Consider the following 27,154-nt stretch of genomic DNA (forward strand, 5'->3'; position numbering starts at 1 on the left):
AGCAAATACCAGAGTCCAAAATGATGCAGGTTTATACTGTTAATTTTCAGTTTATCGTTACAGTTGGTGTTATTCCATGTCGGAAGGGACGCAGCTACAGCCAGTGGGGTAACTAGAGACAGGCAGGCAGCTATGTGCAACAAAGGTAGGCGTGTTGTTTTCATATGCAGATCTGAAATATTGTCTTATATGCAAGAGAAGGAGTGATGGGGGTTCAGGCAAAAGCCAGGCTATGGATTGCATTGCTAAATGCTCCATCAGAGTGCAATGGTCGCCTGTCCTTTTTTTAAGTGATGATGTGGGTTTAGCCTGTGCTGTATGTATGTATGGGTGGCTGACTGCCACCCACCCAGAGAGTGTATGGGAGGCTGGTTGGCTGCCAGCCTTCCTTCCATTCCTATGAGTAATGTGAGTGCTCATGAAGGGGACATGGTTGGGTCCACCCCTTTCCCGGTTATCCCCTCTAGGCCTTTTGGCTTAGATCAAGTGTAAAAAAAGAAAGGATCTTGCGACAGATCGCATCCTGAGGCACGTTTTTTTTTTGTGTGAATACTTGCACTTGGGTGACTTGTGAGCACATACTGATACATACGTTCCCTATCTGGGGACCATAAATTAAATGGATTTTTGAGAAAGGGAGCTGATTTGGAAGCTTGCTTCTGTCGCCCTATGCATTGACCCGATGTGGCAGTATATTCGGGTAGTGAACAGTGCACCACCCCATTCCAGTGTTAAACAAGAAAGATTCTCATTTAATCCTCCGTGGGTGAGAATTTGAGTTTGAGAATTGGAGACCAAAATGATGAGTTGCACTGACTGGTTTATGAACGTCTATTCATTTAGCGTTTTAATGACCATGTTTGCACACTGATTGGTGTAAAAAAATAAAATAAAACTAAATAATAATAATCTAGCACACCTGTGCAGGTTTGACATGACATGACAGGTAGCTGTCTTGTGGGTGGTGCTGAATCCTGTTAAATGACGTGAGGGTCTAATGCCTATACACAAGGGTGTGTCATTGCTGTTGCTTGACCATGCATTGGTATCTGTGGTCAGTGAATGATAAAAACAAAATTTACCATCCATTGATGGATGGGAAATCCGCCATGAGGCATTTGTTTTTAGAAACTGCTGCTCACAACCAATGTTGCAATGGAGTGTCTCCATCTGCTGGTGGTATTGGAAAGGCATTAGTGCTATGACAGGGTCTGAAGAAGAAGAAGAAGAAGAAGAAGAAGAAGAAGAAGACGGAAAAAAATATATATAAAAAGAAAAAGAGAGAGAGAGAGAGAGACTGACTTAGTGAGCGAGTGAGTGAGAGAGTGAGAGTGAGTGAGAGTGAATGAGTGAGTGATTGAGTGAGTGAGTGAGTGAGTGAGAACAAATGAGTTAAAGCAAGTGAGTGAGAGAGATCGAATGAATGAAAGTCTGAATGACAGAAAGAAAAAAGGATGAAGAAAGAAGCATGAAGAAAAAAAAATGTATATGGAGTTGCTGACATGAGTGCAATCTACAAAGCCGTTGAGGCTGATCCTCATGGGAGGATTATTGCACCAGGACCCTTAGCACTTTTAAAATGCCATTCAATGCCACGGGCTAGATGTAAACTGCAGATGACCATGTTGTGGTAGTTACCATGGATACCCAAGTGATGTGTGAGCTAACACATAGGCCCAACAGATTCCAAGAAGGCCAGAATCACCAGCGGCACCACCATCGATTGTCAGGTCACCCGGATTCAGCAAATACCAGAGTCCAAAATGATGCAGGTTTATACTGTTAATTTTCAGTTTATCGTTACAGTTGGTGTTATTCCATGTCGGAAGGGACGCAGCTACAGCCAGTGGGGTAACTAGAGACAGGCAGGCAGCTATGTGCAACAAAGGTAGGCGTGTTGTTTTCATATGCAGATCTGAAATATTGTCTTATATGCAAGAGGAGGAGTGATGGGGGTTCAGGCAAAAGCCAGGCTATGGATTGCATTGCTAAATGCTCCATCAGAGTGCAATGGTCGCCTGTCCTTTTTTTAAGTGATGATGTGGGTTTAGCCTGTGCTGTATGTATGTATGGGTGGCTGACTGCCACCCACCCAGAGAGTGTATGGGAGGCTGGTTGGCTGCCAGCCTTCCTTCCATTCCTATGAGTAATGTGAGTGCTCATGAAGGGGACATGGTTGGGTCCACCCCTTTCCCGGTTATCCCCTCTAGGCCTTTTGGCTTAGATCAAGTGTAAAAAAAGAAAGGATCTTGCGACAGATCGCATCCTGAGGCACGTTTTTTTTTTTTGTGTGAATACTTGCACTTGGGTGACTTGTGAGCACATACTGATACATACGTTCCCTATCTGGGGACCATAAATTAAATGGATTTTTGAGAAAGGGAGCTGATTTGGAAGCTTGCTTCTGTCGCCCTATGCATTGACCCGATGTGGCAGTATATTCGGGTAGTGAACAGTGCACCACCCCATTCCAGTGTTAAACAAGAAAGATTCTCATTTAATCCTCCGTGGGTGAGAATTTGAGTTTGAGAATTGGAGACCAAAATGATGAGTTGCACTGACTGGTTTATGAACGTCTATTCATTTAGCGTTTTAATGACCATGTTTGCACACTGATTGGTGTAAAAAAATAAAATAAAACTAAATAATAATAATCTAGCACACCTGTGCAGGTTTGACATGACATGACAGGTAGCTGTCTTGTGGGTGGTGCTGAATCCTGTTAAATGACGTGAGGGTCTCATGCCTATACACAAGGGTGTGTCATTGCTGTTGCTTGACCATGCATTGGTATCTGTGGTCAGTGAATGATAAAAACAAAATTTACCATCCATTGATGGATGGGAAATCCGCCATGAGGCATTTGTTTTTAGAAACTGCTGCTCACAACCAATGTTGCAATGGAGTGTCTCCATCTGCTGGTGGTATTGGAAAGGCATTAGTGCTATGACAGGGTCTGAAGAAGAAGAAGAAGAAGAAGAAGACGGAAAAAAATATATATAAAAAGAAAAAGAGAGAGAGAGAGAGAGAGAGACTGACTTAGTGAGCGAGTGAGTGAGAGAGTGAGAGTGAGTGAGAGTGAATGAGTGAGTGAGTGATTGAGTGAGTGAGTGAGTGAGAACAAATGAGTTAAAGCAAGTGAGTGAGAGAGATCGAATGAATGAAAGTCTGAATGACAGAAAGAAAAAAGGATGAAGAAAGAAGCATGAAGAAAAAAAAATGTATATGGAGTTGCTGACATGAGTGCAATCTACAAAGCCGTTGAGGCTGATCCTCATGGGAGGATTATTGCACCAGGACCCTTAGCACTTTTAAAATGCCATTCAATGCCACGGGCTAGATGTAAACTGCAGATGACCATGTTGTGGTAGTTACCATGGATACCCAAGTGATGTGTGAGCTAACACATAGGCCCAACAGATTCCAAGAAGGCCAGAATCACCAGCGGCACCACCATCGATTGTCAGGTCACCCGGATTCAGCAAATACCAGAGTCCAAAATGATGCAGGTTTATACTGTTAATTTTCAGTTTATCGTTACAGTTGGTGTTATTCCATGTCGGAAGGGACGCAGCTACAGCCAGTGGGGTAACTAGAGACAGGCAGGCAGCTATGTGCAACAAAGGTAGGCGTGTTGTTTTCATATGCAGATCTGAAATATTGTCTTATATGCAAGAGGAGGAGTGATGGGGGTTCAGGCAAAAGCCAGGCTATGGATTGCATTGCTAAATGCTCCATCAGAGTGCAATGGTCGCCTGTCCTTTTTTTAAGTGATGATGTGGGTTTAGCCTGTGCTGTATGTATGTATGGGTGGCTGACTGCCACCCACCCAGAGAGTGTATGGGAGGCTGGTTGGCTGCCAGCCTTCCTTCCATTCCTATGAGTAATGTGAGTGCTCATGAAGGGGACATGGTTGGGTCCACCCCTTTCCCGGTTATCCCCTCTAGGCCTTTTGGCTTAGATCAAGTGTAAAAAAAGAAAGGATCTTGCGACAGATCGCATCCTGAGGCACGTTTTTTTTTGTGTGAATACTTGCACTTGGGTGACTTGTGAGCACATACTGATACATACGTTCCCTATATGGGGACCATAAATTAAATGGATTTTTGAGAAAGGGAGCTGATTTGGAAGCTTGCTTCTGTCGCCCTATGCATTGACCCGATGTGGCAGTATATTCGGGTAGTGAACAGTGCACCACCCCATTCCAGTGTTAAACAAGAAAGATTCTCATTTAATCCTCCGTGGGTGAGAATTTGAGTTTGAGAATTGGAGACCAAAATGATGAGTTGCACTGACTGGTTTATGAACGTCTATTCATTTAGCGTTTTAATGACCATGTTTGCACACTGATTGGTGTAAAAAAATAAAATAAAACTAAATAATAATAATCTAGCACACCTGTGCAGGTTTGACATGACATGACAGGTAGCTGTCTTGTGGGTGGTGCTGAATCCTGTTAAATGACGTGAGGGTCTCATGCCTATACACAAGGGTGTGTCATTGCTGTTGCTTGACCATGCATTGGTATCTGTGGTCAGTGAATGATAAAAACAAAATTTACCATCCATTGATGGATGGGAAATCCGCCATGAGGCATTTGTTTTTAGAAACTGCTGCTCACAACCAATGTTGCAATGGAGTGTCTCCATCTGCTGGTGGTATTGGAAAGGCATTAGTGCTATGATAGGGTCTGAAGAAGAAGAAGAAGACGGAAAAAAATATATATAAAAAGAAAAAGAGAGAGAGAGAGAGAGAGAGACTGACTTAGTGAGCGAGTGAGTGAGAGAGTGAGAGTGAGTGAGAGTGAATGAGTGAGTGAGTGATTGAGTGAGTGAGTGAGTGAGTGAGAACAAATGAGTTAAAGCAAGTGAGTGAGAGAGATCGAATGAATGAAAGTCTGAATGACAGAAAGAAAAAAGGATGAAGAAAGAAGCATGAAGAAAAAAAAATGTATATGGAGTTGCTGACATGAGTGCAATCTACAAAGCCGTTGAGGCTGATCCTCATGGGAGGATTATTGCACCAGGACCCTTAGCACTTTTAAAATGCCATTCAATGCCACGGGCTAGATGTAAACTGCAGATGACCATGTTGTGGTAGTTACCATGGATACCCAAGTGATGTGTGAGCTAACACATAGGCCCAACAGATTCCAAGAAGGCCAGAATCACCAGCGGCACCACCATCGATTGTCAGGTCACCCGGATTCAGCAAATACCAGAGTCCAAAATGATGCAGGTTTATACTGTTAATTTTCAGTTTATCGTTACAGTTGGTGTTATTCCATGTCGGAAGGGACGCAGCTACAGCCAGTGGGGTAACTAGAGACAGGCAGGCAGCTATGTGCAACAAAGGTAGGCGTGTTGTTTTCATATGCAGATCTGAAATATTGTCTTATATGCAAGAGGAGGAGTGATGGGGGTTCAGGCAAAAGCCAGGCTATGGATTGCATTGCTAAATGCTCCATCAGAGTGCAATGGTCGCCTGTCCTTTTTTTAAGTGATGATGTGGGTTTAGCCTGTGCTGTATGTATGTATGGGTGGCTGACTGCCACCCACCCAGAGAGTGTATGGGAGGCTGGTTGGCTGCCAGCCTTCCTTCCATTCCTATGAGTAATGTGAGTGCTCATGAAGGGGACATGGTTGGGTCCACCCCTTTCCCGGTTATCCCCTCTAGGCCTTTTGGCTTAGATCAAGTGTAAAAAAAGAAAGGATCTTGCGACAGATCGCATCCTGAGGCACGTTTTTTTTTGTGTGAATACTTGCACTTGGGTGACTTGTGAGCACATACTGATACATACGTTCCCTATCTGGGGACCATAAATTAAATGGATTTTTGAGAAAGGGAGCTGATTTGGAAGCTTGCTTCTGTCGCCCTATGCATTGACCCGATGTGGCAGTATATTCGGGTAGTGAACAGTGCACCACCCCATTCCAGTGTTAAACAAGAAAGATTCTCATTTAATCCTCCGTGGGTGAGAATTTGAGTTTGAGAATTGGAGACCAAAATGATGAGTTGCACTGACTGGTTTATGAACGTCTATTCATTTAGCGTTTTAATGACCATGTTTGCACACTGATTGGTGTAAAAAAATAAAATAAAACTAAATAATAATAATCTAGCACACCTGTGCAGGTTTGACATGACATGACAGGTAGCTGTCTTGTGGGTGGTGCTGAATCCTGTTAAATGACGTGAGGGTCTCATGCCTATACACAAGGGTGTGTCATTGCTGTTGCTTGACCATGCATTGGTATCTGTGGTCAGTGAATGATAAAAACAAAATTTACCATCCATTGATGGATGGGAAATCCGCCATGAGGCATTTGTTTTTAGAAACTGCTGCTCACAACCAATGTTGCAATGGAGTGTCTCCATCTGCTGGTGGTATTGGAAAGGCATTAGTGCTATGACAGGGTCTGAAGAAGAAGAAGAAGAAGAAGAAGAAGACGGAAAAAAATATATATAAAAAGAAAAAGAGAGAGAGAGAGAGAGACTGACTTAGTGAGCGAGTGAGTGAGAGAGTGAGAGTGAGTGAGAGTGAATGAGTGAGTGAGTGATTGAGTGAGTGAGTGAGTGAGTGAGAACAAATGAGTTAAAGCAAGTGAGTGAGAGAGATCGAATGAATGAAAGTCTGAATGACAGAAAGAAAAAAGGATGAAGAAAGAAGCATGAAGAAAAAAAAATGTATATGGAGTTGCTGACATGAGTGCAATCTACAAAGCCGTTGAGGCTGATCCTCATGGGAGGATTATTGCACCAGGACCCTTAGCACTTTTAAAATGCCATTCAATGCCACGGGCTAGATGTAAACTGCAGATGACCATGTTGTGGTAGTTACCATGGATACCCAAGTGATGTGTGAGCTAACACATAGGCCCAACAGATTCCAAGAAGGCCAGAATCACCAGCGGCACCACCATCGATTGTCAGGTCACCCGGATTCAGCAAATACCAGAGTCCAAAATGATGCAGGTTTATACTGTTAATTTTCAGTTTATCGTTACAGTTGGTGTTATTCCATGTCGGAAGGGACGCAGCTACAGCCAGTGGGGTAACTAGAGACAGGCAGGCAGCTATGTGCAACAAAGGTAGGCGTGTTGTTTTCATATGCAGATCTGAAATATTGTCTTATATGCAAGAGGAGGAGTGATGGGGGTTCAGGCAAAAGCCAGGCTATGGATTGCATTGCTAAATGCTCCATCAGAGTGCAATGGTCGCCTGTCCTTTTTTTAAGTGATGATGTGGGTTTAGCCTGTGCTGTATGTATGTATGGGTGGCTGACTGCCACCCACCCAGAGAGTGTATGGGAGGCTGGTTGGCTGCCAGCCTTCCTTCCATTCCTATGAGTAATGTGAGTGCTCATGAAGGGGACATGGTTGGGTCCACCCCTTTCCCGGTTATCCCCTCTAGGCCTTTTGGCTTAGATCAAGTGTAAAAAAAGAAAGGATCTTGCGACAGATCGCATCCTGAGGCACGTTTTTTTTTGTGTGAATACTTGCACTTGGGTGACTTGTGAGCACATACTGATACATACGTTCCCTATCTGGGGACCATAAATTAAATGGATTTTTGAGAAAGGGAGCTGATTTGGAAGCTTGCTTCTGTCGCCCTATGCATTGACCCGATGTGGCAGTATATTCGGGTAGTGAACAGTGCACCACCCCATTCCAGTGTTAAACAAGAAAGATTCTCATTTAATCCTCCGTGGGTGAGAATTTGAGTTTGAGAATTGGAGACCAAAATGATGAGTTGCACTGACTGGTTTATGAACGTCTATTCATTTAGCGTTTTAATGACCATGTTTGCACACTGATTGGTGTAAAAAAATAAAATAAAACTAAATAATAATAATCTAGCACACCTGTGCAGGTTTGACATGACATGACAGGTAGCTGTCTTGTGGGTGGTGCTGAATCCTGTTAAATGACGTGAGGGTCTCATGCCTATACACAAGGGTGTGTCATTGCTGTTGCTTGACCATGCATTGGTATCTGTGGTCAGTGAATGATAAAAACAAAATTTACCATCCATTGATGGATGGGAAATCCGCCATGAGGCATTTGTTTTTAGAAACTGCTGCTCACAACCAATGTTGCAATGGAGTGTCTCCATCTGCTGGTGGTATTGGAAAGGCATTAGTGCTATGACAGGATCTGAAGAAGAAGAAGAAGACGGAAAAAAATATATATATAAAAAGAAAAAGAGAGAGAGAGAGAGAGACTGACTTAGTGAGCGAGTGAGTGAGAGAGTGAGAGTGAGTGAGAGTGAATGAGTGAGTGAGTGATTGAGTGAGTGAGTGAGTGAGTGAGAACAAATGAGTTAAAGCAAGTGAGTGAGAGAGATCGAATGAATGAAAGTCTGAATGACAGAAAGAAAAAAGGATGAAGAAAGAAGCATGAAGAAAAAAAAATGTATATGGAGTTGCTGACATGAGTGCAATCTACAAAGCCGTTGAGGCTGATCCTCATGGGAGGATTATTGCACCAGGACCCTTAGCACTTTTAAAATGCCATTCAATGCCACGGGCTAGATGTAAACTGCAGATGACCATGTTGTGGTAGTTACCATGGATACCCAAGTGATGTGTGAGCTAACACATAGGCCCAACAGATTCCAAGAAGGCCAGAATCACCAGCGGCACCACCATCGATTGTCAGGTCACCCGGATTCAGCAAATACCAGAGTCCAAAATGATGCAGGTTTATACTGTTAATTTTCAGTTTATCGTTACAGTTGGTGTTATTCCATGTCGGAAGGGACGCAGCTACAGCCAGTGGGGTAACTAGAGACAGGCAGGCAGCTATGTGCAACAAAGGTAGGCGTGTTGTTTTCATATGCAGATCTGAAATATTGTCTTATATGCAAGAGGAGGAGTGATGGGGGTTCAGGCAAAAGCCAGGCTATGGATTGCATTGCTAAATGCTCCATCAGAGTGCAATGGTCGCCTGTCCTTTTTTTAAGTGATGATGTGGGTTTAGCCTGTGCTGTATGTATGTATGGGTGGCTGACTGCCACCCACCCAGAGAGTGTATGGGAGGCTGGTTGGCTGCCAGCCTTCCTTCCATTCCTATGAGTAATGTGAGTGCTCATGAAGGGGACATGGTTGGGTCCACCCCTTTCCCGGTTATCCCCTCTAGGCCTTTTGGCTTAGATCAAGTGTAAAAAAAGAAAGGATCTTGCGACAGATCGCATCCTGAGGCACGTTTTTTTTTGTGTGAATACTTGCACTTGGGTGACTTGTGAGCACATACTGATACATACGTTCCCTATCTGGGGACCATAAATTAAATGGATTTTTGAGAAAGGGAGCTGATTTGGAAGCTTGCTTCTGTCGCCCTATGCATTGACCCGATGTGGCAGTATATGCGGGTAGTGAACAGTGCACCACCCCATTCCAGTGTTAAACAAGAAAGATTCTCATTTAATCCTCCGTGGGTGAGAATTTGAGTTTGAGAATTGGAGACCAAAATGATGAGTTGCACTGACTGGTTTATGAACGTCTATTCATTTAGCGTTTTAATGACCATGTTTGCACACTGATTGGTGTAAAAAAATAAAATAAAACTAAATAATAATAATCTAGCACACCTGTGCAGGTTTGACATGACATGACAGGTAGCTGTCTTGTGGGTGGTGCTGAATCCTGTTAAATGACGTGAGGGTCTCATGCCTATACACAAGGGTGTGTCATTGCTGTTGCTTGACCATGCATTGGTATCTGTGGTCAGTGAATGATAAAAACAAAATTTACCATCCATTGATGGATGGGAAATCCGCCATGAGGCATTTGTTTTTAGAAACTGCTGCTCACAACCAATGTTGCAATGGAGTGTCTCCATCTGCTGGTGGTATTGGAAAGGCATTAGTGCTATGACAGGGTCTGAAGAAGAAGAAGAAGAAGAAGAAGAAGACGGAAAAAAATATATATAAAAAGAAAAAGAGAGAGAGAGAGAGAGAGACTGACTTAGTGAGCGAGTGAGTGAGAGAGTGAGAGTGAGTGAGAGTGAATGAGTGAGTGAGTGATTGAGTGAGTGAGTGAGTGAGTGAGAACAAATGAGTTAAAGCAAGTGAGTGAGAGAGATCGAATGAATGAAAGTCTGAATGACAGAAAGAAAAAAGGATGAAGAAAGAAGCATGAAGAAAAAAAAATGTATATGGAGTTGCTGACATGAGTGCAATCTACAAAGCCGTTGAGGCTGATCCTCATGGGAGGATTATTGCACCAGGACCCTTAGCACTTTTAAAATGCCATCCAATGCCACGGGCTAGATGTAAACTGCAGATGACCATGTTGTGGTAGTTACCATGGATACCCAAGTGATGTGTGAGCTAACACATAGGCCCAACAGATTCCAAGAAGGCCAGAATCACCAGCGGCACCACCATCGATTGTCAGGTCACCCGGATTCAGCAAATACCAGAGTCCAAAATGATGCAGGTTTATACTGTTAATTTTCAGTTTATCGTTACAGTTGGTGTTATTCCATGTCGGAAGGGACGCAGCTACAGCCAGTGGGGTAACTAGAGACAGGCAGGCAGCTATGTGCAACAAAGGTAGGCGTGTTGTTTTCATATGCAGATCTGAAATATTGTCTTATATGCAAGAGGAGGAGTGATGGGGGTTCAGGCAAAAGCCAGGCTATGGATTGCATTGCTAAATGCTCCATCAGAGTGCAATGGTCGCCTGTCCTTTTTTTAAGTGATGATGTGGGTTTAGCCTGTGCTGTATGTATGTATGGGTGGCTGACTGCCACCCACCCAGAGAGTGTATGGGAGGCTGGTTGGCTGCCAGCCTTCCTTCCATTCCTATGAGTAATGTGAGTGCTCATGAAGGGGACATGGTTGGGTCCACCCCTTTCCCGGTTATCTCCTCTAGGCCTTTTGGCTTAGATCAAGTGTAAAAAAAGAAAGGATCTTGCGACAGATCGCATCCTGAGGCACGTTTTTTTTTTGTGTGAATACTTGCACTTGGGTGACTTGTGAGCACATACTGATACATACGTTCCCTATCTGGGGACCATAAATTAAATGGATTTTTGAGAAAGGGAGCTGATTTGGAAGCTTGCTTCTGTCGCCCTATGCATTGACCCGATGTGGCAGTATATTCGGGTAGTGAACAGTGCACCACCCCATTCCAGTGTTAAACAAGAAAGATTCTCATTTAATCCTCCATGGGTGAGAATTTGAGTTTGAGAATTGGAGACCAAAATGATGAGTTGCACTGACTGGTTTATGAACGTCTATTCATTTAGCGTTTTAATGACCATGTTTGCACACTGATTGGTGTAAAAAAATAAAATAAAACTAAATAATAATAATCTAGCACACCTGTGCAGGTTTGACATGACATGACAGGTAGCTGTCTTGTGGGTGGTGCTGAATCCTGTTAAATGACGTGAGGGTCACATGCCTATACACAAGGGTGTGTCATTGCTGTTGCTTGACCATGCATTGGTATCTGTGGTCAGTGAATGATAAAAACAAAATTTACCATCCATTGATGGATGGGAAATCCGCCATGAGGCATTTGTTTTTAGAAACTGCTGCTCAAAACCAATGTTGCAATGGAGTGTCTCCATCTGCTGGTGGTATTGGAAAGGCATTAGTGCTATGACAGGGTCTGAAGAAGAAGAAGAAGAAGAAGAAGAAGACGGAAAAAAATATATATAAAAAGAAAAAGAGAGAGAGAGAGAGAGAGACTGACTTAGTGAGCGAGTGAGTGAGAGAGTGAGAGTGAGTGAGAGTGAATGAGTGAGTGAGTGATTGAGTGAGTGAGTGAGTGAGTGAGAACAAATGAGTTAAAGCAAGTGAGTGAGAGAGATCGAATGAATGAAAGTCTGAATGACAGAAAGAAAAAAGGATGAAGAAAGAAGCATGAAGAAAAAAAAATGTATATGGAGTTGCTGACATGAGTGCAATCTACAAAGCCGTTGAGGCTGATCCTCATGGGAGGATTATTGCACCAGGACCCTTAGCACTTTTAAAATGCCATTCAATGCCACGGGCTAGATGTAAACTGCAGATGACCATGTTGTGGTAGTTACCATGGATACCCAAGTGATGTGTGAGCTAACACATAGGCCCAACAGATTCCAAGAAGGCCAGAATCACCAGCGGCACCACCATCGATTGTCAGGTCACCCGGATTCAGCAAATACCAGAGTCCAAAATGATGCAGGTTTATACTGTTAATTTTCAGTTTATCGTTACAGTTGGTGTTATTCCATGTCGGAAGGGACGCAGCTACAGCCAGTGGGGTAACTAGAGACAGGCAGGCAGCTATGTGCAACAAAGGTAGGCGTGTTGTTTTCATATGCAGATCTGAAATATTGTCTTATATGCAAGAGGAGGAGTGATGGGGGTTCAGGCAAAAGCCAGGCTATGGATTGCATTGCTAAATGCTCCATCAGAGTGCAATGGTCGCCTGTCCTTTTTTTAAGTGATGATGTGGGTTTAGCCTGTGCTGTATGTATGTATGGGTGGCTGACTGCCACCCACCCAGAGAGTGTATGGGAGGCTGGTTGGCTGCCAGCCTTCCTTCCATTCCTATGAGTAATGTGAGTGCTCATGAAGGGGACATGGTTGGGTCCACCCCTTTCCCGGTTATCCCCTCTAGGTCTTTTGGCTTAGATCAAGTGTAAAAAAAGAAAGGATCTTGCGACAGATCGCATCCTGAGGCACGTTTTTTTTTTTTGTGTGAATACTTGCACTTGGGTGACTTGTGAGCACATACTGATACATACGTTCCCTATCTGGGGACCATAAATTAAATGGATTTTTGAGAAAGGGAGCTGATTTGGAAGCTTGCTTCTGTCGCCCTATGCATTGACCCGATGTGGCAGTATATTCGGGTAGTGAACAGTGCACCACCCCATTCCAGTGTTAAACAAGAAAGATTCTCATTTAATCCTCCGTGGGTGAGAATTTGAGTTTGAGAATTGGAGACCAAAATGATGAGTTGCACTGACTGGTTTATGAACGTCTATTCATTTAGCGTTTTAATGACCATGTTTGCACACTGATTGGTGTAAAAAAATAAAATAAAACTAAATAATAATAATCTAGCACACCTGTGCAGGTTTGACATGACATGACAGGTAGCTGTCTTGTGGGTGGTGCTGAATCCTGTTAAATGACGTGAGGGTCTCATGCCTATACACAAGGGTGTGTCATTGCTGTTGCTTGACCATGCATTGGTATCTGTGGTCAGTGAATGATAAAAACAAAATTTACCATCCATTGATGGATGGGAAATCCGCCATGAGGCATTTGTTTTTAGAAACTGCTGCTCACAACCAATGTTGCAATGGAGTGTCTCCATCTGCTGGTGGTATTGGAAAGGCATTAGTGCTATGACAGGGTCTGAAGAAGAAGAAGAAGAAGAAGAAGAAGAAGACGGAAAAAAATATATATAAAAAGAAAAAGAGAGAGAGAGAGAGAGAGACTGACTTAGTGAGCGAGTGAGTGAGAGAGTGAGAGTGAGTGAGAGTGAATGAGTGAGTGAGTGATTGAGTGAGTGAGTGAGTGAGAACAAATGAGTTAAAGCAAGTGAGTGAGAGAGATCGAATGAATGAAAGTCTGAATGACAGAAAGAAAAAAGGATGAAGAAAGAAGCATGAAGAAAAAAAAATGTATATGGAGTTGCTGACATGAGTGCAATCTACAAAGCCGTTGAGGCTGATCCTCATGGGAGGATTATTGCACCAGGACCCTTAGCACTTTTAAAATGCCATTCAATGCCACGGGCTAGATGTAAACTGCAGATGACCATGTTGTGGTAGTTACCATGGATACCCAAGTGATGTGTGAGCTAACACATAGGCCCAACAGATTCCAAGAAGGCCAGAATCACCAGCGGCACCACCATCGATTGTCAGGTCACCCGGATTCAGCAAATACCAGAGTCCAAAATGATGCAGGTTTATACTGTTAATTTTCAGTTTATCGTTACAGTTGGTGTTATTCCATGTCGGAAGGGACGCAGCTACAGCCAGTGGGGTAACTAGAGACAGGCAGGCAGCTATGTGCAACAAAGGTAGGCGTGTTGTTTTCATATGCAGATCTGAAATATTGTCTTATATGCAAGAGGAGGAGTGATGGGGGTTCAGGCAAAAGCCAGGCTATGGATTGCATTGCTAAATGCTCCATCAGAGTGCAATGGTCGACTGTCCTTTTTTTAAGTGATGATGTGGGTTTAGCCTGTGCTGTATGTATGTATGGGTGGCTGACTGCCACCCACCCAGAGAGTGTATGGGAGGCTGGTTGGCTGCCAGCCTTCCTTCCATTCCTATGAGTAATGTGAGTGCTCATGAAGGGGACATGGTTGGGTCCACCCCTTTCCCGGTTATCCCCTCTAGGCCTTTTGGCTTAGATCAAGTGTAAAAAAAGAAAGGATCTTGCGACAGATCGCATCCTGAGGCACGTTTTTTTTTGTGTGAATACTTGCACTTGGGTGACTTGTGAGCACATACTGATACATACGTTCCCTATCTGGGGACCATAAATTAAATGGATTTTTGAGAAAGGGAGCTGATTTGGAAGCTTGCTTCTGTCGCCCTATGCATTGACCCGATGTGGCAGTATATTCGGGTAGTGAACAGTGCACCACCCCATTCCAGTGTTAAACAAGAAAGATTCTCATTTAATCCTCCGTGGGTGAGAATTTGAGTTTGAGAATTGGAGACCAAAATGATGAGTTGCACTGACTGGTTTATGAACGTCTATTCATTTAGCGTTTTAATGACCATGTTTGCACACTGATTGGTGTAAAAAAATAAAATAAAACTAAATAATAATAATCTAGCACACCTGTGCAGGTTTGACATGACATGACAGGTAGCTGTCTTGTGGGTGGTGCTGAATCCTGTTAAATGACGTGAGGGTCTCATGCCTATACACAAGGGTGTGTCATTGCTGTTGCTTGACCATGCATTGGTATCTGTGGTCAGTGAATGATAAAAACAAAATTTACCATCCATTGATGGATGGGAAATCCGCCATGAGGCATTTGTTTTTAGAAACTGCTGCTCACAACCAATGTTGCAATGGAGTGTCTCCATCTGCTGGTGGTATTGGAAAGGCATTAGTGCTATGACAGGGTCTGAAGAAGAAGAAGAAGAAGAAGAAGAAGACGGAAAAAAATATATATAAAAAGAAAAAGAGAGAGAGAGAGAGAGAGACTGACTTAGTGAGCGAGTGAGTGAGAGAGTGAGAGTGAGTGAGAGTGAATGAGTGAGTGAGTGATTGAGTGAGTGAGTGAGTGAGTGAGAACAAATGAGTTAAAGCAAGTGAGTGAGAGAGATCGAATGAATGAAAGTCTGAATGACAGAAAGAAAAAAGGATGAAGAAAGAAGCATGAAGAAAAAAAAATGTATATGGAGTTGCTGACATGAGTGCAATCTACAAAGCCGTTGAGGCTGATCCTCATGGGAGGATTATTGCACCAGGACCCTTAGCACTTTTAAAATGCCATTCAATGCCACGGGCTAGATGTAAACTGCAGATGACCATGTTGTGGTAGTTACCATGGATACCCAAGTGATGTGTGAGCTAACACATAGGCCCAACAGATTCCAAGAAGGCCAGAATCACCAGCGGCACCACCATCGATTGTCAGGTCACCCGGATTCAGCAAATACCAGAGTCCAAAATGATGCAGGTTTATACTGTTAATTTTCAGTTTATCGTTACAGTTGGTGTTATTCCATGTCGGAAGGGACGCAGCTACAGCCAGTGGGGTAACTAGAGACAGGCAGGCAGCTATGTGCAACAAAGGTAGGCGTGTTGTTTTCATATGCAGATCTGAAATATTGTCTTATATGCAAGAGGAGGAGTGATGGGGGTTCAGGCAAAAGCCAGGCTATGGATTGCATTGCTAAATGCTCCATCAGAGTGCAATGGTCGCCTGTCCTTTTTTTAAGTGATGATGTGGGTTTAGCCTGTGCTGTATGTATGTATGGGTGGCTGACTGCCACCCACCCAGAGAGTGTATGGGAGGCTGGTTGGCTGCCAGCCTTCCTTCCATTCCTATGAGTAATGTGAGTGCTCATGAAGGGGACATGGTTGGGTCCACCCCTTTCCCGGTTATCCCCTCTAGGCCTTTTGGCTTAGATCAAGTGTAAAAAAAGAAAGGATCTTGCGACAGATTGCATCCTGAGGCACGTTTTTTTTTGTGTGAATACTTGCACTTGGGTGACTTGTGAGCACATACTGATACATACGTTCCCTATCTGGGGACCATAAATTAAATGGATTTTTGAGAAAGGGAGCTGATTTGGAAGCTTGCTTCTGTCGCCCTATGCATTGACCCGATGTGGCAGTATATTCGGGTAGTGAACAGTGCACCACCCCATTCCAGTGTTAAACAAGAAAGATTCTCATTTAATCCTCCGTGGGTGAGAATTTGAGTTTGAGAATTGGAGACCAAAATGATGAGTTGCACTGACTGGTTTATGAACGTCTATTCATTTAGCGTTTTAATGACCATGTTTGCACACTGATTGGTGTAAAAAAATAAAATAAAACTAAATAATAATAATCTAGCACACCTGTGCAGGTTTGACATGACATGACAGGTAGCTGTCTTGTGGGTGGTGCTGAATCCTGTTAAATGACGTGAGGGTCTCATGCCTATACACAAGGGTGTGTCATTGCTGTTGCTTGACCATGCATTGGTATCTGTGGTCAGTGAATGATAAAAACAAAATTTACCATCCATTGATGGATGGGAAATCCGCCATGAGGCATTTGTTTTTAGAAACTGCTGCTCACAACCAATGTTGCAATGGAGTGTCTCCATCTGCTGGTGGTATTGGAAAGGCATTAGTGCTATGACAGGGTCTGAAGAAGAAGAAGAAGAAGAAGAAGAAGACGGAAAAAAATATATATAAAAAGAAAAAGAGAGAGAGAGAGAGAGAGACTGACTTAGTGAGCGAGTGAGTGAGAGAGTGAGAGTGAGTGAGAGTGAATGAGTGAGTGAGTGATTGAGTGAGTGAGAACAAATGAGTTAAAGCAAGTGAGTGAGAGAGATCGAATGAATGAAAGTCTGAATGACAGAAAGAAAAAAGGATGAAGAAAGAAGCATGAAGAAAAAAAAATGTATATGGAGTTGCTGACATGAGTGCAATCTACAAAGCCGTTGAGGCTGATCCTCATGGGAGGATTATTGCACCAGGACCCTTAGCACTTTTAAAATGCCATTCAATGCCACGGGCTAGATGTAAACTGCAGATGACCATGTTGTGGTAGTTACCATGGATACCCAAGTGATGTGTGAGCTAACACATAGGCCCAACAGATTCCAAGAAGGCCAGAATCACCAGCGACACCACCATCGATTGTCAGGTCACCCGGATTCAGCAAATACCAGAGTCCAAAATGATGCAGGTTTATACTGTTAATTTTCAGTTTATCGTTACAGTTGGTGTTATTCCATGTCGGAAGGGACGCAGCTACAGCCAGTGGGGTAACTAGAGACAGGCAGGCAGCTATGTGCAACAAAGGTAGGCGTGTTGTTTTCATATGCAGATCTGAAATATTGTCTTATATGCAAGAGGAGGAGTGATGGGGGTTCAGGCAAAAGCCAGGCTATTGTCACGATGCCGGCTGGCGGGTAGTGGATCCTCTGTGCCAGAGAGGGATTGGCGTGGACCGTGCTAGTGGATCGGTTCTAAGTCACTACTGGTATTCACCAGAGCCCGCCGCAAAGCGGGATGGTCTTGCTGCGGCGGTAGTGACCAGGTCGTATCCACTAGCAACGGCTCAACCTCTCTGGCTGCTGAAGATAGGCGCGGTACAAGGGAGTAGACAGAAGCAAGGTCGGACGTAGCAGAAGGTCGGGGCAGGCAGCAAGGATCGTAGTCAGGGGCAACGGCAGGAGGTCTGGAACACAGGCTAGGAACATACAAGGAACGCTTTCACTGGCACAATGGCAACAAGATCCGGCAGGGAAGTGCAGGGGAAGTGAGGTGATATAGGGAAGTGCACAGGTGAAGACACTAATTGGAATCACTGCCCCAATCAGCGGCGCAGTGGCCCTTTAAATCGCAAAGACCCGGCGCGCGCGCGCCCTAGGGAGCGGGGCCGCGCGCGCCGGGACAGGACCGAGGGAGAGCGAGTCAGGTACGGGAGCCGGGGTGCGCATCGCGAGCGGGCGCTACCCGCATCGCGAATCGCATCCCGGCTGGAAGCAGAATCGCAGCGCCCCGGGTCAGTGGATCTGACCGGAGCGCTGCAGCGGAGAGAGTGTAGCGAGCGCTCCGGGGAGGAGCGGGGACCCGGAGCGCTCGGCGTAACAGTACCCCCCCCCCTTGGGTCTCCCCCTCTTTTTAGGGCCTGAGAACCTGAGGAGCAGACTTTTATCTAGGATGTTGTCCTCAGGTTCCCAGGATCTCTCTTCAGGACCACAACCCTCCCAGTCCACTAGAAAAAAAGTTTTCCCTCTGACCTTTTTAGAGGCTAAGATCTCTTTGACAGAGAAGATGTCCGAGGAGCCGGAAACAGGAGTGGGAGGAACAGATTTGGGAGAAAAACGGTTGAGGATGAGTGGTTTAAGAAGAGAGACGTGAAAGGCATTAGGGATACGAAGAGAAGGAGGAAGAAGAAGTTTGTAAGAGACAGGATTAATTTGACACAAAATTTTGAAAGGACCAATCCAGGGTTGGGGAATGGAGTTGAAGCCAGGGAAGTCCAAGGAGAATTTCCGAGGTGCAATTGGGGAGGACCAAGTTCAATCCTCTCGTGATGAGATCCGATGCTCATTAGAAGGGGCTCCGTGCGGAAGCGTATGGTACAGTCCAATCTTTCATTGTTTACACAATTGATGTAAAGGGGTCTGGCGAGACTGGTCACTGGGATGTTGAACCTGTTGACGAGAGAGGCCAAAATAAAATTTCCTGCAGATCCAGAGTCCAAGAAGGCCACGGTAGAGAAGGAGAAGGCAGAGGCAGACATCCGCACAGGCACAGTAAGACGTGGAGAAGCAGAGTAGACATCAAGGACTGTCTCACCTTTGTGCGGAGTCAGCGTACGTCTTTCCAGGCGGGGAGGACGGATAGGACAATCCCTCAGGAAGTGTTCGGTACTAGCACAGTACAGGCAGAGGTTCTCCATGCGGCGTCGTGTCCTCTCTTGAGGTGTCAGGCGAGACCGGTCGACCTGCATAGCCTCCACGGCGGGAGGCACAGGAACAGATTGCAGGGGACCAGAGGAGAGAGGAGCCGAGGAGAAGAAACGCCTCGTGCGAACAGAGTCCATATCTTGGCGGAGCTCCTGACGCCTTTCGGAAAAACGCATGTCAATGCGAGTGGCTAGGTGAATAAGTTCATGTAGATTAGCAGGAATTTCTCGTGCGGCCAGAACATCTTTAATGTTGCTGGATAGGCCTTTTTTAAAGGTCGCGCAGAGGGCCTCATTATTCCAGGACAATTCTGAAGCAAGAGTACGGAATTGTACGGCATACTCGCCAACGGAAGAATTACCCTGGACCAGGTTCAACAGGGCAGTCTCAGCAGAAGAGGCTCGGGCAGGTTCCTCAAAGACACTTCGGATTTCCGAGAAGAAGGAGTGTACAGAGGCAGTGACGGGGTCATTGCGGTCCCAGAGCGGTGTGGCCCATGACAGGGCTTTTCCGGACAGAAGGCTGACTACGAAAGCCACCTTAGACCTTTCAGTGGGAAACAGGTCCGACATCATCTCCAGATGCAGGGAACATTGGGAAAGAAAGCCACGGCAAAACTTAGAGTCCCCATCAAATTTATCCGGCAAGGATAGGCGTAGCCCAGGAGCGGCCACTCGCTGCGGAGGAGGTGCAGGAGCTGGCGGAGGAGATGACTGCTGAAGCTGTGGTAGTAACTGTTGTAGCATAACGGTCAGTTGAGACAGCTGTTGGCCTTGTTGCGCTATCTGTTGTGACTGCTGGGCGACCACCGTGGTGAGGTCAGCGACAACTGGCAGAGGAACTTCAGCGGGATCCATGGCCGGATCTACTGTCACGATGCCGGCTGGCGGGTAGTGGATCCTCTGTGCCAGAGAGGGATTGGCGTGGACCGTGCTAGTGGATCGGTTCTAAGTCACTACTGGTATTCACCAGAGCCCGCCGCAAAGCGGGATGGTCTTGCTGCGGCGGTAGTGAACAGGTCGTATCCACTAGCAACGGCTCAACCTCTCTGGCTGCTGAAGATAGGCGCGGTACAAGGGAGTAGACAGAAGCAAGGTCGGACGTAGCAGAAGGTCGGGGCAGGCAGCAAGGATCGTAGTCAGGGGCAACGGCAGGAGGTCTGGAACACAGGCTAGGAACATACAAGGAACGCTTTCACTGGCACAATGGCAACAAGATCCGGCAGGGAAGTGCAGGGGAAGTGAGGTGATATAGGGAAGTGCACAGGTGAAGACACTAATTGGAATCACTGCGCCAATCAGCGGCGCAGTGGCCCTTTAAATCGCAAAGACCCGGCGCGCGCGCGCCCTAGGGAGCGGGGCCGCGCGCGCCGGGACAGGACCGAGGGAGAGCGAGTCAGGTACGGGAGCCGGGGTGCGCATCGCGAGCGGGCGCTACCCGCATCGCGAATCGCATCCCGGCTGGAAGCAGAATCGCAGCGCCCCGGGTCAGTGGATCTGACCGGAGCGCTGCAGCGGAGAGAGTGTAGCGAGCGCTCCGGGGAGGAGCGGGGACCCGGAGCGCTCGGCGTAACAGCTATGGATTGCATTGCTAAATGCTCCATCAGAGTGCAATGGTCGCCTGTCCGTTTTTTAAGTGATGATGTGGGTTTAGCCTGTGCTGTATGTATGTATGGGTGGCTGACTGCCACCCACCCTGAGAGTGTATGGGAGGCTGGTTGGCTGCCAGCCTTCCTTCCATTCCTATGAGTAATGTGAGTGCTCATGAAGGGGACATGGTTGGGTCCACCCCTTTCCCGGTTATCCCCTCTAGGCCTTTTGGCTTAGATCAAGTGTAAAAAAAGAAAGGATCTTGCGACAGATCGCATCCTGAGGCACGTTTTTTTTTTTGTGTGAATACTTGCACTTGGGTGACTTGTGAGCACATATTGATACATACGTTCCCTATCTGGGGACCATAAATTAAATGGATTTTTGAAAAAGGGAGCTGATTTGGAAGCTTGCTTCTGTCGCCCTATGCATTGACCCGATGTGGCAGTATATTCGGGTAGTGAACAGTGCACCACCCCATTCCAGTGTTAAACAAGAAAGATTCTCATTTAATCCTCCGTGGGTGAGAATTTGAGTTTGAGAATTGGAGACCAAAATGATGAGTTGCACTGACTGGTTTATGAACGTCTATTCATTTAGCGTTTTAATGACCATGTTTGCACACTGATTGGTGTAAAAAAATAAAATAAAACTAAATAATAATAATCTAGCACACCTGTGCAGGTTTGACATGACATGATAGGTAGCTGTCTTGTGGGTGGTGCTGAATCCTGTTAAATGACGTGAGGGTCTCATGCCTATACACAAGGGTGTGTCATTGCTGTTGCTTGACCATGCATTGGTATCTGTGGTCAGTGAATGATAAAAACAAAATTTACCATCCATTGATGGATGGGAAATCTGCCATGAGGCATTTGTTTTTAGAAACTGCTGCTCACAACCAATGTTGCAATGGAGTGTCTCCATCTGCTGGTGGTATTGGAAAGGCATTAGTGCTATGACAGGGTCTGAAGAAGAAGAAGAAGAAGAAGAAGAAGACGGAAAAAAATATATATAAAAAGAAAAAGAGAGAGAGAGAGAGAGAGAGAGACTGACTTAGTGAGCGAGTGAGTGAGAGAGTGAGAGTGAGTGAGAGTGAATGAGTGAGTGAGTGATTGAGTGAGTGAGTGAGTGAGTGAGAACAAATGAGTTAAAGCAAGTGAGTGAGAGAGATCGAATGAATGAAAGTCTGAATGACGGAAAGAAAAAAGGATGAAGAAAGAAGCATGAAGAAAAAAAAATGTATATGGAGTTGCTGACATGAGTGCAATCTACAAAGCCGTTGAGGCTGATCCTCATGGGAGGATTATTGCACCAGGACCCTTAGCACTTTTAAAATGCCATTCAATGCCACGGGCTAGATGTAAACTGCAGATGACCATGTTGTGGTAGTTACCATGGATACCCAAGTGATGTGTGAGCTAACACATAGGCCCAACAGATTCCAAGAAGGCCAGAATCACCAGCGGCACCACCATCGATTGTCAGGTCACCTGGATTCAGCAAATAACAGAGTCCAAAATGATGCAGGTTTATACTGTTAATTTTCAGTTTATCGTTACAGTTGGTGTTATTCCATGTCGGAAGGGACGCAGCTACAGCCAGTGGGGTAACTAGAGACAGGCAGGCAGCTATGTGCAACAAAGGTAGGCGTGTTGTTTTCATATGCAGATCTGAAATATTGTCTTATATGCAAGAGGAGGAGTGATGGGGGTTCAGGCAATAGCCAGGCTATGGATTGCATTGCTAAATGCTCCATCAGAGTGCAATGGTCGCCTGTCCTTTTTTTAAGTGATGATGTGGGTTTAGCCTGTGCTGTATGTATGTATGGGTGGCTGACTGCCACCCACCCAGAGAGTGTATGGGAGGCTGGTTGGCTGCCAGCCTTCCTTCCATTCCTATGAGTAATGTGAGTGCTCATGAAGGGGACATGGTTGGGTCCACCCCTTTCCCGGTTATCCCCTCTAGGCCTTTTGGCTTAGATCAAGTGTAAAAAAAGAAAGGATCTTGCGACAGATCGCATCCTGAGGCACGTTTTTTTTTGTGTGAATACTTGCACTTGGGTGACTTGTGAGCACATACTGATACATACGTTCCCTATCTGGGGACCATAAATTAAATGGATTTTTGAGAAAGGGAGCTGATTTGGAAGCTTGCTTCTGTCGCCCTATGCATTGACCCGATGTGGCAGTATATTCGGGTAGTGAACAGTGCACCACCCCATTCCAGTGTTAAACAAGAAAGATTCTCATTTAATCCTCCGTGGGTGAGAATTTGAGTTTGAGAATTGGAGACCAAAATGATGAGTTGCACTGACTGGTTTATGAACGTCTATTCATTTAGCGTTTTAATGACCATGTTTGCACACTGATTTGTGTAAAAAAATAAAATAAAACTAAATAATAATAATCTAGCACACCTGTGCAGGTTTGACATGACATGACAGGTAGCTGTCTTGTGGGTGGTGCTGAATCCTGTTAAATGACGTGAGGGTCTCATGCCTATACACAAGGGTGTGTCATTGCTGTTGCTTGACCATGCATTGGTATCTGTGGTCAGTGAATGATAAAAACAAAATTTACCATCCATTGATGAATGGGAAATCCGCCATGAGGCATTTGTTTTTAGAAACTGCTGCTCACAACCAATGTTGCAATGGAGTGTCTCCATCTGCTGGTGGTATTGGAAAGGCATTAGTGCTATGACAGGGTCTGAAGAAGAAGAAGAAGAAGAAGACGGAAAAAAATATATATAAAAAGAAAAAGAGAGAGAGAGAGAGAGAGACTGACTTAGTGAGCGAGTGAGTGAGAGAGTGAGAGTGAGTGAGAGTGAATGAGTGAGTGAGTGATTGAGTGAGTGAGTGAGTGAGTGAGAACAAATGAGTTAAAGCAAGTGAGTGAGAGAGATCGAATGAATGAAAGTCTGAATGACAGAAAGAAAAAAGGATGAAGAAAGAAGCATGAAGAAAAAAAAATGTATATGGAGTTGCTGACATGAGTGCAATCTACAAAGCCGTTGAGGCTGATCCTCATGGGAGGATTATTGCACCAGGACCCTTAGCACTTTTAAAATGCCATTCAATGCCACGGGCTAGATGTAAACTGCAGATGACCATGTTGTGGTAGTTACCATGGATACCCAAGTGATGTGTGAGCTAACACATAGGCCCAACAGATTCCAAGAAGGCCAGAATCACCAGCGGCACCACCATCGATTGTCAGGTCACCCGGATTCAGCAAATACCAGAGTCCAAAATGATGCAGGTTTATACTGTTAATTTTCAGTTTATCGTTACAGTTGGTGTTATTCCATGTCGGAAGGGACGCAGCTACAGCCAGTGGGGTAACTAGAGACAGGCAGGCAGCTATGTGCAACAAAGGTAGGCGTGTTGTTTTCATATGCAGATCTGAAATATTGTCTTATATGCAAGAGGAGGAGTGATGGGGGTTCAGGCAAAAGCCAGGCTATGGATTGCATTGCTAAATGCTCCATCAGAGTGCAATGGTCGCCTGTCCTTTTTTTAAGTGATGATGTGGGTTTAGCCTGTGCTGTATGTATGTATGGGTGGCTGACTGCCACCCACCCAGAGAGTGTATGGGAGGCTGGTTGGCTGCCAGCCTTCCTTCCATTCCTATGAGTAATGTGAGTGCTCATGAAGGGGACATGGTTGGGTCCACCCCTTTCCCGGTTATCCCCTCTAGGCCTTTTGGCTTAGATCAAGTGTAAAAAAAAAGAAAGGATCTTGCGACAGATCGTATCCTGAGGCACGTTTTTTTTTGTGTGAATACTTGCACTTGGGTGACTTGTGAGCACATACTGATACATACGTTCCCTATCTGGGGACCATAAATTAAATGGATTTTTGAGAAAGGGAGCTGATTTGGAAGCTTGCTTCTGTCGCCCTATGCATTGACCCGATGTGGCAGTATATTCGGGTAGTGAACAGTGCACCACCCCATTCCAGTGTTAAACAAGAAAGATTCTCATTTAATCCTCAGTGGGTGAGAATTTGAGTTTGAGAATTGGAGACCAAAATGATGAGTTGCACTGACTGGTTTATGAACGTCTATTCATTTAGCGTTTTAATGACCATGTTTGCACACTGATTGGTGTAAAAAAATAAAATAAAACTAAATAATAATAATCTAGCACACCTGTGCAGGTTTGACATGACATGACAGGTAGCTGTCTTGTGGGTGGTGCTGAATCCTGTTAAATGACGTGAGGGTCACATGCCTATACACAAGGGTGTGTCATTGCTGTTGCTTGACCATGCATTGGTATCTGTGGTCAGTGAATGATAAAAACAAAATTTACCATTCATTGATGGATGGGAAATCCGCCATGAGGCATTTGTTTTTAGAAACTGCTGCTCAAAACCAATGTTGCAATGGAGTGTCTCCATCTGCTGGTGGTATTGGAAAGGCATTAGTGCTATGACAGGGTCTGAAGAAGAAGAAGAAGAAGAAGATGGAAAAAAATATATATAAAAAGAAAAAGAGAGAGAGAGAGAGAGAGACTGACTTAGTGAGCGAGTGAGTGAGAGAGTGAGAGTGAGTGAGAGTGAATGAGTGAGTGAGTGATTGAGTGAGTGAGTGAGTGAGTGAGAACAAATGAGTTAAAGCAAGTGAGTGAGAGAGATCGAATGAATGAAAGTCTGAATGACAGAAAGAAAAAAGGATGAAGAAAGAAGCATGAAGAAAAAAAAATGTATATGGAGTTGCTGACATGAGTGCAATCTACAAAGCCGTTGAGGCTGATCCTCATGGGAGGATTATTGCACCAGGACCCTTAGCACTTTTAAAATGCCATTCAATGCCACGGGCTAGATGTAAACTGCAGATGACCATGTTGTGGTAGTTACCATGGATACCCAAGTGATGTGTGAGCTAACACATAGGCCCAACAGATTCCAAGAAGGCCAGAATCACCAGCGGCACCACCATCGATTGTCAGGTCACCCGGATTCAGCAAATACCAGAGTCCAAAATGATGCAGGTTTATACTGTTAATTTTCAGTTTATCGTTACAGTTGGTGTTATTCCATGTCGGAAGGGACGCAGCTACAGCCAGTGGGGTAACTAGAGACAGGCAGGCAGCTATGTGCAACAAAGGTAGGCGTGTTGTTTTCATATGCAGATCTGAAATATTGTCTTATATGCAAGAGGAGGAGTGATGGGGGTTCAGGCAAAAGCCAGGCTATGGATTGCATTGCTAAATGCTCCATCAGAGTGCAATGGTCGCCTGTCCTTTTTTTAAGTGATGATGTGGGTTTAGCCTGTGCTGTATGTATGTATGGGTGGCTGACTGCCACCCACCCAGAGAGTGTATGGGAGGCTGGTTGGCTGCCAGCCTTCCTTCCATTCCTATGAGTAATGTGAGTGCTCATGAAGGGGACATGGTTGGGTCCACCCCTTTCCCGGTTATCCCCTCTAGGCCTTTTGGCTTAGATCAAGTGTAAAAAAAGAAAGGATCTTGCGACAGATCGCATCCTGAGGCACGTTTTTTTTTTGTGTGAATACTTGCACTTGGGTGACTTGTGAGCACATACTGATACATACGTTCCCTATCTGGGGACCATAAATTAAATGGATTTTTGAGAAAGGGAGCTGATTTGGAAGCTTGCTTCTGTCGCCCTATGCATTGACCCGATGTGGCAGTATATTCGGGTAGTGAACAGTGCACCACCCCATTCCAGTGTTAAACAAGAAAGATTCTCATTTAATCCTCCGTGGGTGAGAATTTGAGTTTGAGAATTGGAGACCAAAATGATGAGTTGCACTGACTGGTTTATGAACGTCTATTCATTTAGCGTTTTAATGACCATGTTTGCACACTGATTGGTGTAAAAAAATAAAATAAAACTAAATAATAATAATCTAGCACACCTGTGCAGGTTTGACATGACATGACAGGTAGCTGTCTTGTGGGTGGTGCTGAATCCTGTTAAATGACGTGAGGGTCTCATGCCTATACACAAGGGTGTGTCATTGCTGTTGCTTGACCATGCATTGGTATCTGTGGTCAGTGAATGATAAAAACAAAATTTACCATCCATTGATGGATGGGAAATCCGCCATGAGGCATTTGTTTTTAGAAACTGCTGCTCACAACCAATGTTGCAATGGAGTGTCTCCATCTGCTGGTGGTATTGGAAAGGCATTAGTGCTATGACAGGGTCTGAAGAAGAAGAAGAAGAAGAAGAAGAAGAAGAAGAAGAAGAAGACGGAAAAATATATATATAAAAAGAAAAAGAGAGAGAGAGAGAGACTGACTTAGTGAGCGAGTGAGTGAGAGAGTGAGAGTGAGTGAGAGTGAATGAGTGAGTGAGTGATTGAGTGAGTGAGTGAGTGAGAACAAATGAGTTAAAGCAAGTGAGTGAGAGAGATCGAATGAATGAAAGTCTGAATGACAGAAAGAAAAAAGGATGAAGAAAGAAGCATGA

The 27,154-nt window shown here is 44.9% G+C and overlaps 14 pseudogenes; all 14 read left to right on the forward strand.

Annotated features, from left to right (window-relative positions):
- Window positions 1–456: 456 nt before the first annotated feature.
- LOC130289132 (U2 spliceosomal RNA) lies at window positions 457–721 on the forward strand (annotated as a pseudogene).
- Window positions 722–2,199: 1,478 nt separating this feature from the next.
- Window positions 2,200–2,466, forward strand: LOC130289182 (U2 spliceosomal RNA; annotated as a pseudogene).
- Window positions 2,467–3,936: 1,470 nt separating this feature from the next.
- On the forward strand, window positions 3,937–4,200 carry LOC130289223 (U2 spliceosomal RNA; annotated as a pseudogene).
- A 1,465-nt stretch (window positions 4,201–5,665) lies between these two features.
- On the forward strand, window positions 5,666–5,929 carry LOC130289033 (U2 spliceosomal RNA; annotated as a pseudogene).
- Window positions 5,930–7,402: 1,473 nt separating this feature from the next.
- Window positions 7,403–7,666, forward strand: LOC130289034 (U2 spliceosomal RNA; annotated as a pseudogene).
- A 1,463-nt stretch (window positions 7,667–9,129) lies between these two features.
- Window positions 9,130–9,393, forward strand: LOC130289761 (U2 spliceosomal RNA; annotated as a pseudogene).
- Window positions 9,394–10,868: 1,475 nt separating this feature from the next.
- On the forward strand, window positions 10,869–11,133 carry LOC130289238 (U2 spliceosomal RNA; annotated as a pseudogene).
- A 1,475-nt stretch (window positions 11,134–12,608) lies between these two features.
- Window positions 12,609–12,875, forward strand: LOC130289849 (U2 spliceosomal RNA; annotated as a pseudogene).
- A 1,474-nt stretch (window positions 12,876–14,349) lies between these two features.
- On the forward strand, window positions 14,350–14,613 carry LOC130289035 (U2 spliceosomal RNA; annotated as a pseudogene).
- Window positions 14,614–16,088: 1,475 nt separating this feature from the next.
- Window positions 16,089–16,352, forward strand: LOC130288819 (U2 spliceosomal RNA; annotated as a pseudogene).
- A 4,569-nt stretch (window positions 16,353–20,921) lies between these two features.
- On the forward strand, window positions 20,922–21,187 carry LOC130287027 (U2 spliceosomal RNA; annotated as a pseudogene).
- A 1,479-nt stretch (window positions 21,188–22,666) lies between these two features.
- On the forward strand, window positions 22,667–22,930 carry LOC130289036 (U2 spliceosomal RNA; annotated as a pseudogene).
- A 1,469-nt stretch (window positions 22,931–24,399) lies between these two features.
- On the forward strand, window positions 24,400–24,665 carry LOC130289254 (U2 spliceosomal RNA; annotated as a pseudogene).
- A 1,469-nt stretch (window positions 24,666–26,134) lies between these two features.
- On the forward strand, window positions 26,135–26,399 carry LOC130289133 (U2 spliceosomal RNA; annotated as a pseudogene).
- Window positions 26,400–27,154: the final 755 nt, after the last annotated feature.

Source organism: Hyla sarda, chromosome 8, assembly GCF_029499605.1.
Source record: "Hyla sarda isolate aHylSar1 chromosome 8, aHylSar1.hap1, whole genome shotgun sequence".
Classification (NCBI taxonomy): domain Eukaryota; kingdom Metazoa; phylum Chordata; class Amphibia; order Anura; family Hylidae; genus Hyla; species Hyla sarda.